This window comes from Ovis canadensis, chromosome X (genome assembly GCF_042477335.2).
Source record: "Ovis canadensis isolate MfBH-ARS-UI-01 breed Bighorn chromosome X, ARS-UI_OviCan_v2, whole genome shotgun sequence".
NCBI classification, from domain to species: Eukaryota; Metazoa; Chordata; class Mammalia; order Artiodactyla; family Bovidae; genus Ovis; species Ovis canadensis.
The window spans coordinates 54,767,249-54,786,146 of NC_091727.1; the positions used below are offsets into that span (position 1 = coordinate 54,767,249).

Here is an 18,898-nt window from a genome sequence, read left to right on the forward strand (position 1 = left end):
TAAAAAAATAGTAATAATAGGTTAGAGGAATAAAAATTAGAGGAGAAATAGAAGACTTAACAATTAAAAAAAAGTTAGAAAAAAAAAGCAAAAAAAAAAGGAATGATTTTAAAAATATTAAAAATATATATCTGTCCCTTTCTGGTGTTATGGGCCGTGTGGGATCACTTCCAAGGTGGTTCCCTCTGTTTAACTTCTTCTGTTTCCTGGTTTTTTAGGCTCACTAGTTCAGTCGCGCTGTGGGGAGGGGGGATGCTGCAAACAAATAGCACTGTCGTGTGCACACAGTATCTCTGCCCCGCTTGACCTGTCCTTTCTCGCGGCGCACAAACCGCTCTGGTTCTAGGATGCTCAGCCGGGAACCGTCTGGGGCCTGCCCTAGGCTGTGTGCACTTCCCCGGTCCAAGCCGCTCAGGTTCGGCGCTCAGGCAGCCCTCAGAGGCACAGATTCGGCTGGGACTGCGCTTTGTGCCCTTCCCAGGTCCGAGTAGCGCAGGAGTTTGGCGAGCGCGATCGCCGCGGCTTGTCACCTTTTCTGCCGCTGCTGCTCAGCTTTCTGGGTGGACCACTGGCGCACCCCGTGAGGCAGACTGTGACTGTCCAGCACCCCCAGAAGTCTTAGCAAAGGAGCCTGCTTGCAGTTAGGTAAGTAAAGTCTCTCCGGGTCTGCAATTGCCCCTTTCCAGACCTTACGGCTCTGGCTGCCTGTCCCCGGCGGGGGATGGTCTGCAGCCGGCTTTTTCCGTTCCGTCCTTTGTTCTGTGCTCGGTCCTGGCGGTGTCTTATGTTCGAGCTTTTCGCGTGGTAGCTATCCCACAGTCTGATTTGCTAGCCCAAGTTAGTTCGTTCTGGTTGCGCGTGGGGCGTTCCTGCCCGATTCTTACAAAGCTCTGCAGCCCGCGCCTCCCGCGCGTCCCTGCCCTGCCCCCACTTCCCAATGGCGGATGCAGGCGTCTGTGCTGCTTTTCCGCTGGGGGAGTTACTGTTGGGCTTGTAATCTGTTGGTTTTAATTATTTATCTATTTTTCCTTCCTGTTATGTTGCCCTCTGTGTTTCCAAGGCTGTTATGTTTCCTCTGTGTTTTCCTGCCGCAGACTCGGCAGGGAGAGTGTTTCCTGGTGTTTGGAAACCTCTCTTCTTAAAATTCCCTTCCCGGGATGGGCTTCCCTTCTCGGGACGAAGCTCCCTCCCCGGGACGAAGCTCCCTCCCCACCTCCTTTGTCTCCTTTTTCGTCTTTTATATTTTATCCTACGTGTTTTTGAAGACAATGGTCTGCTTTTCTGGTTGCCTGATGTCCTCTGCCAGCCTACAGAAGTTGTTTTGTGAAGTTTGCTCAGTGTTGAAATGTTCTTTTGAGGAATTTGTGAGGGAGAAAGTGGTCTTCCTGTCCTATTCCTCCGCCATCTTTCCTTCCTCCTCTCTGCCCTAATTTTTAAGATTTCTTTCCTTGTACTGACTCTGGGGTTCTCCATTTCTTCCTTTTCTAGTTGCTCTAGGTGCTTTAGAGTTAGGTTATTTATTTGACTTTTTTCTTGTTTCTTGAGGTATGCCTGTATTGCTATGAACTTTCCCCTTAGCACTGCTTTTATAGTGTCCCACAGGTTTTGGGTTGTTGTGTTTTAATTTTCATTTCTTTCTATGCATATTTTGATTTCATTTTTGATTTCTTCTGTGATTTGTTGGTTATTCAGAAGCGTGTTGTTCAGCCTCCATATGTTGGAATTTTTAATAGTTTTTCTCCTGTAATTGAGATCTAATCTTAATGCATTATAGTCAGAAAAGATGCTTGGAATGATTTCAATTTTTTGAATTTATCAAGGTTAGATTTATGGCCCAGGATGTGATCTATCGTAGAGAAGGTTCCATGTGCACTTGAGAAAAAGGTGAAATTCATTGTTTTGCAGTGAAATGTCCTATAGATATCAATTAGGTCTAACTGGTCTATTGTATCATTTAAAGTTTGTGTTTCTTTGTTAATTTTCTGTTTAGTCGATCTGTCCATAGGTGTGAGTGGGGTATTAAAGTCTCCCACTATTATTGTGTTACTGTTAATTTCCTCTTTCATACTTGTTAGCATTTGTCTTACATATTGCAGTGCTCCTATGTTGGGTGTATATATATTTATAATTGTTATATCTTCTTCTTGGATTGATCCTTTGATCATTATGTAGTGGCCTTCTTTGTCTCTTTTCACAGCCTTTGTTTTAAAGTCTATTTTATCGGATATGAGTATTGCTACTCCTGCTTTCTTCTTTGAGCTCTGTGTAATTTAGAAGGATGTATATAATTTGTCTGAACACCTAGTCTTAGTTGTGGCATACAGGATGTTTAGTTGCAGCATGTAGGATCTCTTTAGTTGTAGCATGCAAATTCTTAGTTGCGGCATATGAAATCTAGTTCCCTGACCAGGGATCACACCCAGGCCCCTGCATTGGGAGCTTGGAGTCTTAGCCACTGTACAACCAGGAAAATCCTCTGAAGGATATTAATTTTAAAACATGCAGGGGATTTTCTAATTATCATCATTAATCAACTTACAGCTGAATAGCATTTTGGTCAGGGAATATACTCCTATTTCATTGTCTTGAAATTTTCGGAAGACTTGCTTTATGGTCAACATGTGGTCTTTTTTGGTAAACATCATTAGCATTGAAAAGACTGTGTATCTTGCAGTTGTGGAGTTGAATGAGATAGAATGCATAAATATATATTGTTACGTGTGTTCACTGTACTTTTCAAATCTCTCATGTCTTTGCAAATTTTTATGTATGTGTTGTATCATTCACTGAGAGAAGTGTTCTGAAATCTCCCACTATGATGGTGGAGTAATATATATGTCCCTGCAACTGTGCCAAGGTTTGCGTCATATACTGAAACCACATTATTCAGTGAAAACAGACTCATAATTGTTTTATTTTCCTGGTGAATTTGAGTAATTTATGATTTTTAAGTTAATAATTATAACATTTACGTAAGTAAATGTCTTTTTGCCTCAGAGGCCAAAGTTTTGATAGAAATCAAGCTACACCAGCTTGTTTTGATCAATATTTTTCAGGTACATATTTTACCAATTCATAATATTAATTTTCTGTATGCTTGTATTTGAAGTAGCGTATACCGTGAAGCATACATTGTCTTCTTTTCCATCTTCTGCCTAATGCTTTCCACTTCCTCCTCCTCCTTCTTCCTTCAGCTTGTTAATCTTTGTTGGTTTTTTCCCTTGACTGGAGTATTTACCTTTAATGAGATTATTGTTATACTTAATTTTATATCTGCCATGTTACTATCTTCTATTCTAATATAAACATTTCTCTAGGCTCATTTATCTCTTACATTTTGTCTTCTCTTTGATTAATTTCACTTTCTTTCTGTTTCCCAATTCTATCACCTTGATAGTTATTCAGTATTTATTATTCTTTTAGTGATTACACAGTTCAGTTCAGTTCAGTTCAGTGGCCTACTCGTGTCTGACTCTTTGCAACCCATGGACTGCAGCATGCCAGGCTTCCCTATCCATCACCAACTCCCAGAGCTTGCTCAAAGTCATGTCCATCGAGTCAGTGATGGACATGAGGAAATCAGTCCTGAATATTCATTGGAAGGACTGATGCTGAAGCTGAACCTCCAATACTTTGGCCACCTGATGCGAAGAACTGTCTCATTTGAAAAGATCCTGATGCTGGGAACATCTCCTCCTACCTTCAATCTTTCCCAGCATCAGGATCTTTTCAAATGAGTCAGTTCTTCGCATCAGGTGGCCAAAGTATTGGAGGTTCAGCTTCAGCATCAGTCCTTCCAATGAATATTCAGGACTGATTTCCTTTAGGATTGACTGGTTGGATCTTCTTGCAGTCCAAGGGACTCTCAAGAGTCTTCTTCAAAAGCATCGAATCTCTGGTGCTCAGCCTTCCTTATGGGTCCAACTCTCACATCTATACATGACTACTGGAAAAACCATAGATTTGACTAGATGGATCTTTGTAGGCAAACTAATGTCTCTGCTTTATAATATGCTCTCTAGGTTGGTCATAGCTTTTCTTCCATGGAGCAAGTGTCTTTTAACCTAATGGCTACAGTCACCATCTGCAATGATTTTTGGACCCCAAGAAAATAAAGTCTGTCACTGTTTCCATTGTTTCCTCATCTGTTTGCCATGAAGTGATGCTAAAGTTGAAACTTCAGTACTTTGGCCACCTCATGTGAAGAGTTGACTCATTGGAAAAGACTCTGATGCTGGGAGGGATTGGGGGTAGGAGGAGAAGGGGACGACAGAGGATGAGATGGCTGGATGGCATCACTGACTCGATGGATGTGAGTCTGAGTGAACTCTGGGCATTGCTGATGGACAGGGAGGCCTGGCGTGCTGTGATTCATGGGGTCGCAAAGAGCTGGACACGACTGAGTGACTGAACTGATCTTCGTTTTCTGAATGTTGAGTTTTAAGCCAGCAGTCACCTCCTTTTTCACTTTCATCAAAAGACTCTTTAGTTCCTCTTCACTTTCTGCCATAAAGATGGTATCATATGCATATCTGAGGTTATTGATGTTTCTCTGTGCAGTCTTGACTCCAGCTTGTGCTTCAACCAGCCTGGAATTTTGCAGGATGTACTCTGCATATAAGTTAAATAAGCAGGGTGACAATTTACAGCCTTGACATATTCCTTTCCCAATTTGGAACTAGTCTGTTGTTCCATGTTCGGTTCTAACTATAGCATCTTGACCTGCATATAGGTTTCTCAGGAGGCAGGTAAGGTGGTCTGGTATTCCCATCTCTTTGGGAATTTTCCACTGTTTGTTGTGATACACACAGTCAAAGGCTTTAGAGTAGTCAATAAAGCAGAAATAAATGTTTTTCTGGGATTCTCTTGCTTTTTCTATGATCCAACATGCTGGCAATTTGATCTCTGGTTCTCTGCCTTTTCTAAAACCAGCTTGAACATCTATCTGGAAGTTCATGGTTCACGTATTGTTGAAGCCTAGCTTGGAGAATTTTGAGCATTACTTTACTAGTGTGTGAGATGAGTGCAATTGTGTGGTAGTTTGAGCATTCTTTGGCATTGCCTTTCTTTGGGATTGGAATAAAACTGACCTTTTCCAGTCTTGTGGCCACTGCCGAGTTTTCCAAATTTGCTGGCATATTGACTGCAGCACTTTCACAGCATCATCTTTTAGGATTTGAAATAGCTCAACTGGAATTCCATCACCTCCACTAGCTTTGTTCGTAGTGATGCTTCCTAAGGCCCACTTGACTTCACATTCCAGGATGTCTGGCTCTAGGTGAGTGATCACACCATCATGGTTATCTGGATCATGAAGATCTTTTTTACATAGTTCTTCTGTGTATTCTTGCCACCTCTTCTTAATATCTTCTGCTTCTGTTAGGTCCATAGAGTTTCTATCCTTTATTGTGCCTATCTTTGCATGAAATGTTCACTTAGTATTTCAAATTTTCTTGAAGAGATCTCTAGTCTTTCTCATTCTATTTTTCCCTCTGTTTCTTTGCACTGATCGCTTAGGAAGGCTTTCTTATCTCTCCTTGCTATTCTTTGTAACTCTGCATTTAGAAGGGTATAACTTTCCTTTTCTCCTTTGCCTTTAGCTTCTCTTCTTTGCTCAGCTATTTGTAAGCCCTCCTCAGACAGCCATTTTACCCTTTTGTATTTCTTTTTCTTATGGGTGGTTTTGATCACTGCCTCCTGTACCATGTCATAAACCTCTGTCCATAGTTCTTCTGGCACTCTGTCTATAAGAACTAATCCTTTGAATCTATATGTCACTTCCACTGTATAATTGTAAGGGATTTGATTTCGGTTATATGTGAATGGTCTAGTATTTTCCCTACTTTCTTCAATTTAAGTTTGAATTTGGCAATGAGGATTTCATGATCTGAGCCACAGTCAGCTCATGGTCTTGTTTTTGCTGACTGTATAGAGAGTCCCCATCTTTGGCTGCAAGGAATATAATCAATCTGATTTCAGCATTGACTATCTGGTGATGGGATGTATAGAGTCATCTCTTGTGTTGTTGGAAGAGGGTGTTTGTTATGACCAATGCATTCTCTTGGCAGAGCTGTTAGCCTTTGCCCTGCTTCATTTTATACTCCAAGGCCAAACTTGCCTGTTAATCCAGGTATCTCTTGAATTTCTACTTTTGCATTCCAATCCCCTATGATGAAAAGGACACCTTTTTTTCCGTGTTAGTTCTAGAAGGTCTTGTATGTGTTCATAAAACCGTTCAACCTCAGGTTCTCGTCATTAGTGATTGGAGCATAGACTTGGATTACTGTGATATCGAAATGTTTGCCTTAGAAAGGAACAGAGATCATTCTGTTGCCCCCAGGGTCAGGGACACTGAATACAACAGTGCTGGCATAAGCCCTTTAGAAGGAGGCCACCATTACCACCATTAACCCTACCATAGTTGGGCCTCAGGCCAAACAACAGGGTGGGAACACAGCCCCGAACAAGACCCAGATTCCCCCGCAGCCAATCCTTCCCATCAGGAAGCTTCTACAAGCCTCTTAATCCTTATCGATCAGAGGGCAAACAGAATGAAAATCACAGTCACAGAAAACTAACCAAACTGATCAAATGATTCACAGACTTGTCTAACACAGTGAAACTATGAGCCATGCCATGTAGGGCTACCCAAGATGGATGGGTCGTCATCGAGAGTTCTGATAAATGTGGCCCACTGGAGAAGGGAATGGCAAACCACTTTAACATTCTTGCCTTGAGAACCCCATGAACAGTATGAAAAGGCAAAAAAATGCAACACTGAAAGATGAACTCCCCAGGTCTGTAGGTGCCCAATATGCTACTGGAGAAGAGGGGAGAAATAACTCCAGAAAGAATGAAGAGATAGAGCGAAAGCAAAAACAACACCTAGTTGTGGATGTGACTAGTAATGGAAGTAAAATTCAATGCTGTAAAGAACAAGGAGATCCAACCAGTCCATTATGAAGCTGAGCACTGAAGAATTGATGCTTTTGAACTGTGGTGTTGGAGAAGACTCTTGAGAGTCCCTGGGACTGCAAGGAGATCCAACCAGTCCTTTCTGAAGGAGATCAACCCTGGGATTTCTTTGGAAGGAATGATGCTAAAGCTGAAGCTCCAGTACTTTGGCCACCTCATGCGAAGAGTTGACTCATTGGAAAAGACTCTGATGCTGGGAGGGATTGGGGGCAGGAGGAGAAGGGGACGACAGAGGATGAGATGGCTGGATGGCATCACTGACTCAATGGAAGTGAATCTGAGTGACCTCAGGGAGTTGGTGATGGACAGGGAGGCCTGGCGTGCTGCAATTCATGGGGTCGCAAAGAGTCGGACACGACTGAGCGACTGAACTAAACTGAAAGAACAATATTGCATAGGAACCTGGAATGTTAGGTCAATGAATCAAGGTATAAATTTGAAGTGATCAAACAGGAGATGGCAATAGTGAACATGGACATTTTAGGAATCAGTGATCTAAAATGAATTGGAATAGGCAAATTTAATTTGGATGACCATTATATCTACTACTGTGGGCAAGAATCCCTTAGAAGGAATGAAGTAGCCCTCATAGTCAACAAAGGAGTCTGAAATGCAGTATTTGGGTGCAATCTCAAAAATGGCAGAATGATCTCTGTTCATTTCCAAAACAAACCATTCAGTATCAACAGTAATCCAAGTCTAGAGGTTACTGGGAGACTACAACTTGAAATCTTAACTCTTCAAAATCTGAAATAAATTGGTCTCTTTTTCTCATCCCCAAAATTGTGCATATGTTAGAACACTTGGTCCATATTTACCCTTTCCTTACTTTAATATTGCTGCTTTCATGACTTTTAATCCCTCACAGATATAAATACACAAACACATATGGTTTTAACTTCAAGAGATAATTATTTTTAGTATAAGTTTATAAAACCAGTATCATTTATATATGCCCACATATTTGCCTTCTACTTCATATTCATTGCTTCCATGTCTTTTGGTTGGCTCAGAGGTCACTCTTTCTCTTCATTCATTGAAAGTGTGGAGTCTTTACCACTGGACCACCGGGAAAGTCCCATGACTGTACCTTTGCAGTAATTTACAAAGTTAGCCAATATGAGCATTCCAAATATGTAGTTCTCTTTCTGTGTTATTTGGACTATTCCAATCCTTTGTGTCAGTAAAAGTTGTAGAATTATCTTGTTGCTTTCTAATCATTTGACATGCTCTGTATCAATAGATCAACTGTGGGATAATTTGCTTCTTAACACTATTGATTCTGAAAATTCAAACACATGCTCCAATTATTTACTTAGTTGTGAATTTCTCTCAGCAATTCTTACTGTGTATCATTTTGTACTCCATTCACATTTTGTTAATTTCACCTGTAAGTGGTTCATGTTTTGCATAAGTTATAATTTCATTTAAAATTCTACTTGTTTCTCCATTAAATAACTATAATTGATTTCTTTGATTGTGTTAGGACATATTTTAATATTTTACATATAATTTGTATATTTGTTCTGTGTAATTTCACTTGGAAGCTATTTTAGATATTATTTTACTTATTTATTTGTAATTGAAGGATAATTGCTTAACAGAATTTTGTGGTTTTCTGTCAAACATCAATGAGAATCGGCCATAGGTACACCCATGTTCCCTCCCACACGAATCTCCTTTCCATCTCCCTTCCCATCCCACTCTTCTAGATGTCAAAGAGCTCCTGTTTGAGTTCCCTAAGTCATCTAGAAAATTCCCATTGGCTGTCTATTTTACATACAGTATGTCTGTATCCACGTTACTCTCTCCATGCATCTCACTGTCTCCCTCCTCCCCTCCCTGCGTATCTATAGGCCTGTTATTTATGTCTGTTTCTCCATTGCTGCTCTGAAAATAAATTCATCAGATAACTGTAACTCATTTTTGTCTGCTGACCTCATATTTTGAAAAGTTGCTTATCTTAGTGGTAGTAATTCTAGACAGTTTTTAAAAAGCTAGTTAAAGATTTTCCATGCACTGATTATTTCCTCTATGAATAAAAACAGTTTTACTCCTCCATTTTCACTTTGTATACTTTCAAGCATATTTTTAAAATCTTGTCTTAATGCCCTACTTAGGACTGCCAGTCCAGGGCCAATCAGGAGTGATGAGAGATCTTAGGGGGAAAGTCCTTAGCTTTTTAACTGTGAAGTGTGTTCTTGGTGACATTTATCAGGTTAGGGTCTCTCTCCTGTTTCCAGTTTCCAGAGAATTCTTAATCTGGGCAGATTATTGGAAAAGTGAAAGTGTTAGTCGCTCAGTCATGTCCAACTCTTTGCTGCCACATGGACTGTAGCCCACCAGGCTCCTCTGTCCATGGAATTTTCTAGGCAAGAATACTGGACTGGGTTACCAGGCGATTCTCCGGGGTATCTTCCCCACCCAGGGATTGAACCCAGCTCTCCTGCATTGCAGGTAGATTTCTTACCATCTGAGCCCGAGTAGAATGTTACATTCTGTTAAGTGCTTTTTCTGAATTATATTAGTATTCTCCTGCAGCTATAATGAATTACCACATGCTTGGCTTAGCACAAGACAGTTTTGTTATCTTACCATTCTGGAGGTCAGAAGTGTGAAATGGGTTTTAACAGGGCCAAAGACAGTGTGTCCACAGTGTTCTGTTCCTCTGAGACTACTAGGGAAGAATCTGTCCCATGCCTTTCCTATGTTAGAGGCCACCTCTACTCCTTGGATCCTGCCCCTTTCTCCATGTTCAAAGGCAGCAGCCTAGCATCTTCCAGCTTCTCACCCCTCTGACCTCTGCTTCTGACATCGCATCTCCTACTCTTCAGTCTCATTTTCCTGCCACCCCTTATAAATAAGACCTTTGTGATTACATTGGTCCACCAAGATCATCCAGGATAATCTCCACACCTCAAGATCCTCAACTCTATTGTATTTTCTCTATGACTTCTTTGTTTTCCATTTCATTGCTATCTTTATTGTTTCCTTCTACTTCCTCTCAGATTAATTTTGACTTCTTTTGGTGGCATCTCAGTCTTGTAGTTCCTTGATGTTAGCCCTTTCCTCTTTCTAAATATAATCACGCAAAGAGCAAATTTCTCTCTAGCCAAGGCTTTAACTTAATCACACCAAAGTTGATATGTTGTGTTTACATTTCCCTTTAGTTGATAATACTTTCAAATTTCCGTAGTGTCTCTTTGATGGTGTGTTATTTTGGAATCTTTGTTAAATTACAAAGTCTGGGGATTCTCTAGAAATCTTCTTGCTATGAATTTCTTGATTTATTCCACTGTGCCCAGAGGACATCCTCTACATGACTTTAATCCTTCTTAATTGATGGCGTATTGTTTTCTAATCCTATGAGAGGCTCTTTCTTGGTGCATGTCCCACGTGCCTTTGAAGAGGATGTGTTTTCTGCTGCTATTGAGAGGAATGTGCTATAATTAGGTCTAAGTAGTTGAGAATGTTGTTAAAGTTCTCTTTATAACTGCTGGCCTTCTGCCTACTTACTATATAGAAATCTCAGAAACAATGTTTGAATGTTCCAAATGTTAAATGCATTTGTCTATCTAGATCTCCTTTAAGTTCAGTCTGTTTTCCCTTTATGTAATTGAAAGTTCAATTCTCCAGTGCATTGAGGACTGTTGTGTTTTCCTGAGTAATTAGCCCTTTTCCCCCATTATTAAATATGCTTGTTTATCACTGACTAATACTCCTGATCCAACAATCGACCTTATCCTTTATCATACCTTCTCATTTTGTCTTAGAATTTACCTTCACATATGGCCTATTGTCTCCAACCCTTTTCCATTTAACCTGCCTCTGTCTCTAAACTAACATGAGTTTCTATTTAACAACAAATTATGGAATCTTGCACCTATTCTATCTAGAAATCTCCACCTTTTCCTTGGAAAGTTCAGGGTGTTTACATATAGTTTAAGAAGAAATAGTATTGGCTTTGAATCCGTCATCTTATTTCAAGTCAATTTCTTTCCCTCTTTTCTTCCTTTCCTTCATGCCTCCTTTTCTTTCTTTCTCTTTCTTCTATATTTCTCTTCTTTCTTTCCATATTTCCTCAAGGTGTCCCTTTTTCCCTTTCACCCAATTCCCTTGCCATCTTCTGTACTGCTGATGTAGTTCTCAGCATTCCATTTTAATGTACATATTATTACTTATTCCTTTTGTTTTATATGTAAGTGGTTCCTGTAGAGAATATACCATATGTATTTAAAGTTTGACTTTTCACTTTCAAAGAATAAGATTCTTTACCCCCACCAACACCTTTATTTTTATAATCCTGTCCATTTGCTTTTGTTTCCATACAATTCTTAAAACGTATATTATATCCCAGATAATGCATTGTTATTGCTCTTGGAAACATTCAGTTACCTCAATCTTTTAGAAACCATTCCCCTCCCAGTCCCCCACATATTTACCATTTGTATAGATGTTTGCTCCTTTGTGTTGATCTGTGCTCATATTTGACGTGGTTTTCATTTATCCGAAATAAATGCATTCAGTATTTTCTATTGTGCAGGCCACTGCTGGAGAATTATGAAAGCTTTTTGTTCGCTTGCTCGTTTGAAGGACTGTTTATCATTATTTCTTTACCTTTATTTTAAAATTAATGTTTGGTGGCATCATCATCTTCTGGACATCCAATTTTAGGAATTTCAGCACTTCTGAAGCTTCTTGTAACCACCACCACAATCAGTATACAGAACATTTCTGCAACCCCCAAGACGTCCCCAGAGCTATCCTTTTGCAGCCATGCTCTACTCCCACGCTGAACCAAGGCACCGCCAATTTGCTGTCTGTGACAATACACATTTGTCTTTTCAAGACCATCCTACGTATCAAGCCATTTAAAAGTAACTTGAGGCTGGCTTCTATCACTCAGCATAATGTTACTGAGTTTCATCCACATTGTTGACTGTATCAATAGTTCCTTCTTTTCTAGGGCTGAATAGTATTCAATAATATGAAAATGAGGACTTCCCTGGTGGCTCAGACGGTAAAGCAGTAAAGCGTCTGTCTACAATGCGGGAGATCTGGGCTCGATCCCTGGGTCGGGAAGATGCCCTGGAGAAGGAAATGGCAATCCACTCCAGTACTATTGCCTGGAAAATCCCATGGACAGAGGAGCCTGGTAGGCTACAGTCTATGGGGTCGCAAAGAGTCAGATACGACTGAGCGACTTCACTTTCCTTCCCAAAATGAAGATGATGCACTTTGCCAAAGGACATTTGTTTGGGTTGTTGCTCTGTTTTGTTGATTATGAACACAGCTATTGCTATAACATTCCTGAACAGGTTTTTGTGTGAACTCACGTTAAACTTCCCAAGGGGAAATACTTTGGGGTGAAGTGGTTGGTCACGTGGCTAAGCATGAGTTCAACTTCATAAGAAGCAATAAATCTCTTTCCGCAGTGCCTGTGCCACCCTGCATTCCCACCAGTAACCTGTGGCCAGTCCACTCGCTGCCCATCCTTAGCATCATTTGGTATTGTCTGATGTTTTCTTGCTTGTTTGTTTCTTTGCTTGCTTCTTTGTTCATTTTGCTTAGTTTTGTTGTGTTTTGGCAATTTTAAGATAGGAAGACTGGTATTTCACCTCAGTTTTAATTTGCACTTGCCTGAGAGCCTGGGAAGTTGAACATACGTTCGTTCCTGTGCTCAGTCGCCCCTATGTATTCTTTTCACTGAAGTATCTCTTCAAGTATTTTTTCCACTATTTTCTTTCTGTTGACTTTTGACAGTTCTTTATATGTTCTGGATACAAGACCTTTGTTGGCTATGTAATTTTAAAATACATTCTCCCAGCCTGCGATTTGTCTTCTCAAACTCCTGACATTATCTTTCACAGAGCAAGGGGGTATTTTTTGGGAGTCATAGCTAAAACACTGTTGCCAAACTCAAGGCTGAAGATTTTGTGTCATTTTCTTTTAAATGTCTTACAGTTTCATGCTCCTGGTTTAGGTCTAAGATTCGTTTTTAGCGGGTTTTAGGATAAGCTATGAGACTCTCTTTCAGATGGACATCCCATTCTTCACACACATATTCTGATAAGACAATACTTTCTTCATTCAATCGCTTTTGCAACTTTGTCCAGAACGAATTGGCTATATTTGAAGAAGCTAGTTCTGAGGTCTTCCCTCTGGTTTCTTTATTTGTGGGTCTATTGCTTCACCATTGTCACACTGACTTTTGTTTACTGTAGTTTTATAAGGATTATTTTTTTTTTGGCTTGGAGCCCCGTTTATAAGATTTTTTATTAATTGTTATTGGAGGATGGTTGTTTTACAATTTTTGTGTTAGGGTTTGCTGTATAGCAAAGGGAATCTGTCATATGTATATACATATCCCCTCTTGTTTTTGGATTTTCTTCACACTTATGCCACCAGAGAGAATTAAGTAGAGTTCCCTGTGTGATATAGTAGGTTCTCATTAGTTGTCTATCTTATGCAGTGTAGAGTACATGTGTTAACCCCAATCTTCCAATCATCCCTTTGGATATCTATATGTTTGTTCTCTGCCTCTGTGTCTCTATTTCTGCTTTGCAAATAAGTTCATCTGGGTCATGTCTCTAGATTCCACATATAAGTGATAGTTTAAGATAATCTGTTTTTCTCTTTCTGACTTTCTTCACTCAGTATGACAGTCTCTAGGTCCATCCACATCTCTGAAAGTGGCCCAGTTATGTTCATTTTTATGGCTGAGTAATACTTCACTGTATATATGGATCACATCTTCTCTACCCATTCCTCCGTCGATAGACATTTAGGTTGCTATTGTAAATATTGTGGGCAACGAACACTGGGTGCATGGATCTTTCTGAATCATGGTTTCCTTGGGCGGTATATGCCCAGGAATGGGATTGCTGCGTCTCATAGTAGTTCTACTTTTAGTTTTTAAGGAACATCCCTATTGTTCTCCATGTGGCTGCACCAATTTACGTTCCCATCAACAGGGTAGGAGAGTGTCCTTTTCTCCCCAGCACGACAACGTTTATCATTGGTAGGTTTCTAGATGTTGGCCATTCTGACCAGTGTGAAGCGATACCTGATTGTTGTTTTGAAGGGCTTTCCTGGTGGCAGCGTGGTAAAGAATCCGTCTGCCAATGCATGAGACAGGGATTTGACCCCTGGGTTGGGAAGCTCCCCTGGAGAAGGAACAGGCAGTGTACTGTGGCATGCTTGCCTGGGAAATCCTGTGGATAGAGGAGCCTGGTGGGCTATAGTCCATGGGGTCACAGTGTGAGACATGACTGAGTGATTGAGCAACAACAGATATTTTGATAATGGTCATTCTGGTATGAGGTGATACACCCATTGTTGCTTTGATTTGCGTTTCTCTACTAATTAGTGAAGTTCAGCATCTCTTCCTGTGTTTGTTGACCATCTGTATGTCTTCTTTGGAGAAATGTTTGCTTAGGTATTTGGCCCATTTTTTGGATTGGGTTGTTTCTCTTTTTTTATATTGAGCTGCTCGAGCTGTTTGTATATTTTAAAGATGACTCTCTCATCGGTTGCTATGTTTACACATATTTTCTCCCGTTCTGTGGGTTGTCTCTGTCTTGTTTATGGTTGCCTTTGCCTTTTGATTTAATTAGGTCCCATTTGTTCATTTTCGTTTTTGTTTTCATTACTCTAGGTGGTGGGTCATAAAAGACCTTCCTGTGATATGTCAGAGAGTGTTCTGTCTATGTTTCCTTCTAAGAGTCTTTTTATAATTTACTTGAAAAGATATTTCTTTTGTTTTTTCACTGCCACAGTTGTGGCATGTGGGAACTTAGCTGTGGAATGTGAGATCTAGTTCCCTTACCAGGGAACAAACCCTGGTCCACTCCAATGGGAGCATGGAGTCTCAGCCCACGGACCGCTAGGGAAGTCCCTCCTCCAAGAGTTTATAGTGTCTGAGCTTACATTTAAGTCTTTAATCCATTTTGAGTTTATTTTTGTGTATGGTTGTAGGAAGTGTTCTAATTTCGTTTTTTAATTAATTAATCTTTTATTGAAGGATGATTGCTTTACAGAATTTTGCTGTTTTCACATGTAGCTGTCCAGTTATCCGAGCACCACTTATTAAAGAGGCTGTCTTTTCTCCATTGTGTATTTTCACCTCTCTGTCATAGGTTAGGTGGCCATAGGTGCGTGGGTTTATCTCTGGGCTTTCTATCCTGTTCCATTGATCTTTATTTCTATTTAAGTGACAGTACCAGACTTTCTTGATAACTGTCGCTTTGTAGTGTAGTCTGAAGTCAGGAAGGTTGATTCCTCTAGCTCTATTTTTCCTTTCTAAAGATTCTGTTGGCTATTTGGGGTCTTTCAAGTTTTTGTGCAAATGTAAAATTTTTTCTTCTAATCTGTGAAAAATATCATTGGTAATTTGATAGGGATTTCATTGAATCAGTAACTTGCTTTGGGTTATATAGTCATTTTCACAATATTGATTCTTCCAGTCCAAGAACATAGTGTGAGTGTGTGTGTGTGAGTGTGTGTGTGAGTGTGTGTGTGTGTGTGTGTGTGTATGAAAAAAAGTGAAGTCACTCAGTCACGTCTGACTCTTTGCGACCCCATGGACTGTATCCTTCCAGGCTTCTCTGTCCATGGCATTTTCCAGGCAAGAATACTGGAGTGGATTGCCATTTCCTTCTCCAGGAGATCTTCCCGACCCAGGGATTGAACTCAGGTCTCCCGCGTTGTAGGCAGACGTTTTATCGTCTGACTATATCACTCCATCTGATTGTGTCTTCTTTGGCTTCTTTCATCGGTGTCTTATAGTTTTAATGAGCACAGGTCTTTTGACTTTTTAGGCAGGTTTATTCCTAGGTATCTTATTCTTTCTGTTGCAGTGGTAAATGAGATTGTATTCCTGATCTGTATTTCTCATCTTTCATTGTTAATGTGTAGGAATGCAAGCAATTTCTGTGTGGGTTACTACGTTTTAAATGAGATAATAATATGACTCCTCCCATGTTATTCTTCCTTTCACAATGCTTGGGTTAGTTTAGTTTCTTTTGCTTTTTTCATAAGCTTTAGAATCAACTTGTCTACACCTGGTAAACTTGCTGCCAGGGTTTTTATTAGACTTGCATTAAATCTATAGATAAGTTGAGGGGAGAACATTCATCTTTTCCGTGGTAAACATGCCAATCCATGATCGTGGCGCATTCTTCTATTTACTTAGGCTGTTTTCAATTTCTTTGTTTACTGTTTTGTGGTTTACGGCATGCAGATACTGTTTGTCATTTGTTAGATTCACGACACAGAATCGCCGGTATTTGTGAGTGGTACATGGTAGCACTCTCTTCAGTTTCAGTTTCCAACACTTCTTTGCTAGGATATAGAAATGTGGTTGATTTTGTTCTAATCTTGTATCTTGCACTCTAGGTAAATTCACTGACTAGTTCTGGGAGATTGTGTTATATCTGTGTCATTTCAACAGAGATAATCAGCTTGTGAATTGGAACAATGTTAATTTAGTCTGCTGATTTGAGCCACAGCATGGATGAATTTCCAAAGCGTTGAGGCAGAGGGGAAAGCAGGCAGACCGAGAAGATTACATGTTGCACACTGATGTGTATTACAGGCTCTAGTGAAGAGCATTCTAACCTATAAGCGAAATAGAAAGGAGATCAGCAGTTGCCTAAGGCTGCACGTGGATGGTAGGGATTCACTGGGAGGGAGCAGAAGGGAACTTTATGAGGTGACGGACATGTTCTCTTCTTGATTGAGGTGCTAGTTACATGGTAGACTTATCAAAGGCCTTGGACCTGTACACTTAAATGGACACATTTTTTTGCTGGACAATGAAACCCCAGGACAACTGATGAAGGGAATCTTTTGAGTATTAGTTTAATTTGGAGGCATTCGGGTTGCAAGTAAGCAACATCCAAACTGTGGACCTCTGATAATGACAATCTTCAGGGCTTTATCAGTCACGCAATGTTCTCTTTGTGGGCAGCAAGCAGGGGACTCTCGCCAGGCTCTGCAGTCTTCCGAAACCCGCCCACACACAGAAGAGCACAGTGTACTTTGGGCAAGAATGTGAAGCTACAGCTGAGGTTGGACACCATTTCCTGGGAACACGCTTCTGCACTGATTCTTGCCCTAGCTGCCCTCGTCCCTCCTGCAGTCCGAACCTTGGGCCTGGGGCCCATTTCCTCCCCCGTGTAGGGGAAAGAAGGAAGAGGAGATTTGCCAGGGTGGCCTGATTCTAAGACTCTTCCTCTGCCTCCCCACTCTGGGTGCCAGGACACCACAGTGTCTTGAGAGCTTCAGAGAGAAGCTAATTTGTAGATGTTGCCTTCCTGAAAGGTACATGATTGTCAGGATCTCAGCTCGCTCAAATTCCTGGCTAAAAGCGGTGCACTGCTCATAGTGAAGCTTCATCTTCCAATGTCTTCCGTCCTTGCTTTCAGAAGGCTCACTTTCACCTAGAGCTGATCTCTCATGCCTCCTCCATCCAGGTGGCCTCAAGTAGCCTCAAGCTTTCAGTTGAGTTCAGCTCAGGCACTCACTCGTGTCCGACTCTTTGAGACCCCATGGACTGCAGCACACCAGGCCTCCCTGTCCATTACCAACTTCCGGAGTTTACTCAAACTCATGTCCATTGAGTGGACATGATGGTGATGGTGTCCATTCACCCATCTCATCCTCCATCGTGCCCTTCTCCTCCTGCTTTCAGTCTTTCCCAGCGTCGGAGTCTTTTCAAATGAGTCAGCTCTTCACATCAGGTGGCCAAATGATTGGAGTTTCAGCTTCAGCATTAGTCCTTCCAGTGAATATTCAGGACTGATTTCCTTTAGGATGGACTGGTTGGATCTCCTTGCAGCACAAGGGATTCTCAAGAGTCTTCTCCAAAACCGCAGTTCAAAAGCATCATTTCTCTTGAGCTCAGCCTTCTTTATAGTCCAACTCTCACATCCAGACGTGACTACTGGAAAAACCATAGCCTTGACTACACGGACCTTTGTTGGCAAAGTAATCTCTCTGCTTTTTAATACACTGTCTGGGTTGGTCATAACTTCTCTTCCAAGGAGTAAGCATCTTTTGAATTCATGGCTGCAGGAGGAGGAGGAGGAGCATCTCATCAGCTCTTAGCATCATCTGCAGTGGTTTTGGAGCCCCCCCCCCAAATAAAGTCTGTCACTGTTTCCACTGTTTCCCCATCTATTTCCCTTGAAGTGATGGGACCGGATGCCAGGATCTTCGTTTTCTGAATGTTGAGCTTTAAGCCAACTTTTTCACTCTCCTCTTTCACTTTCATCAAGAGGCTCTTTAGTTCTTCTTCGCTTTCTGCCATAAGGGTGGTGTCATCTCCATATCTGAGGTTATTGATATTTCCTCCTGGCAATCTTGATTCCAGCTTGTGCTTCCTCCAGCCCAGCGTTTCCATGATGTACTCTGCATATAAGTTAAATAAGCAGGGTGACAATATACACACCTTGATGTACTCCTTTCCTTATTTGGAAACAGTCTGTTGTTCCATGTCCAGTTCTAACTGTTGCTTCCTGACCTGTATACAGATTTCTCAAGAGGCAGGTCAGGTGGTCTGGTATGCCCACCTCTTTAAGAATTTTCCACAGTTTGTGGTGATCCACACAATCAAAGCCTTTGGCATAGTCAATAAAGCAGAAATAGATGATTTTCTGGAAGTCCTCTTGCTTTTTCGATAAACCAACGGATGTATCCCTCCTGTTTTCCAGGGGCCTCGTACAAATGAAGACTTCTCTGGACAGTGTACGGGCGTTCATTTGCTCCACAGTCTCATCAGCTCTGAGCATCCACTGATTTTTCCATTTTCGACTTTCGTGTGTTCATGGGGAATGTTCACCCCTTTTCACTTCTCGAAATTTGTAATCCCTGGAAAGTCAACGGTCTCAAAATAAATTGAATGTGTTTGCCTAACCCCACA

General features: G+C 41.0%; 1 long non-coding RNA gene across 1 annotated transcript; it reads left to right on the forward strand.

Annotated features, from left to right (window-relative positions):
• Positions 1–230: 230 nt before the first annotated feature.
• On the forward strand, positions 231–18,898 carry LOC138929920 (uncharacterized). The gene is made up of 2 exons (XR_011446073.1): positions 231–645; positions 18,690–18,898. It is a non-coding gene; the product is annotated as an uncharacterized lncRNA (long non-coding RNA).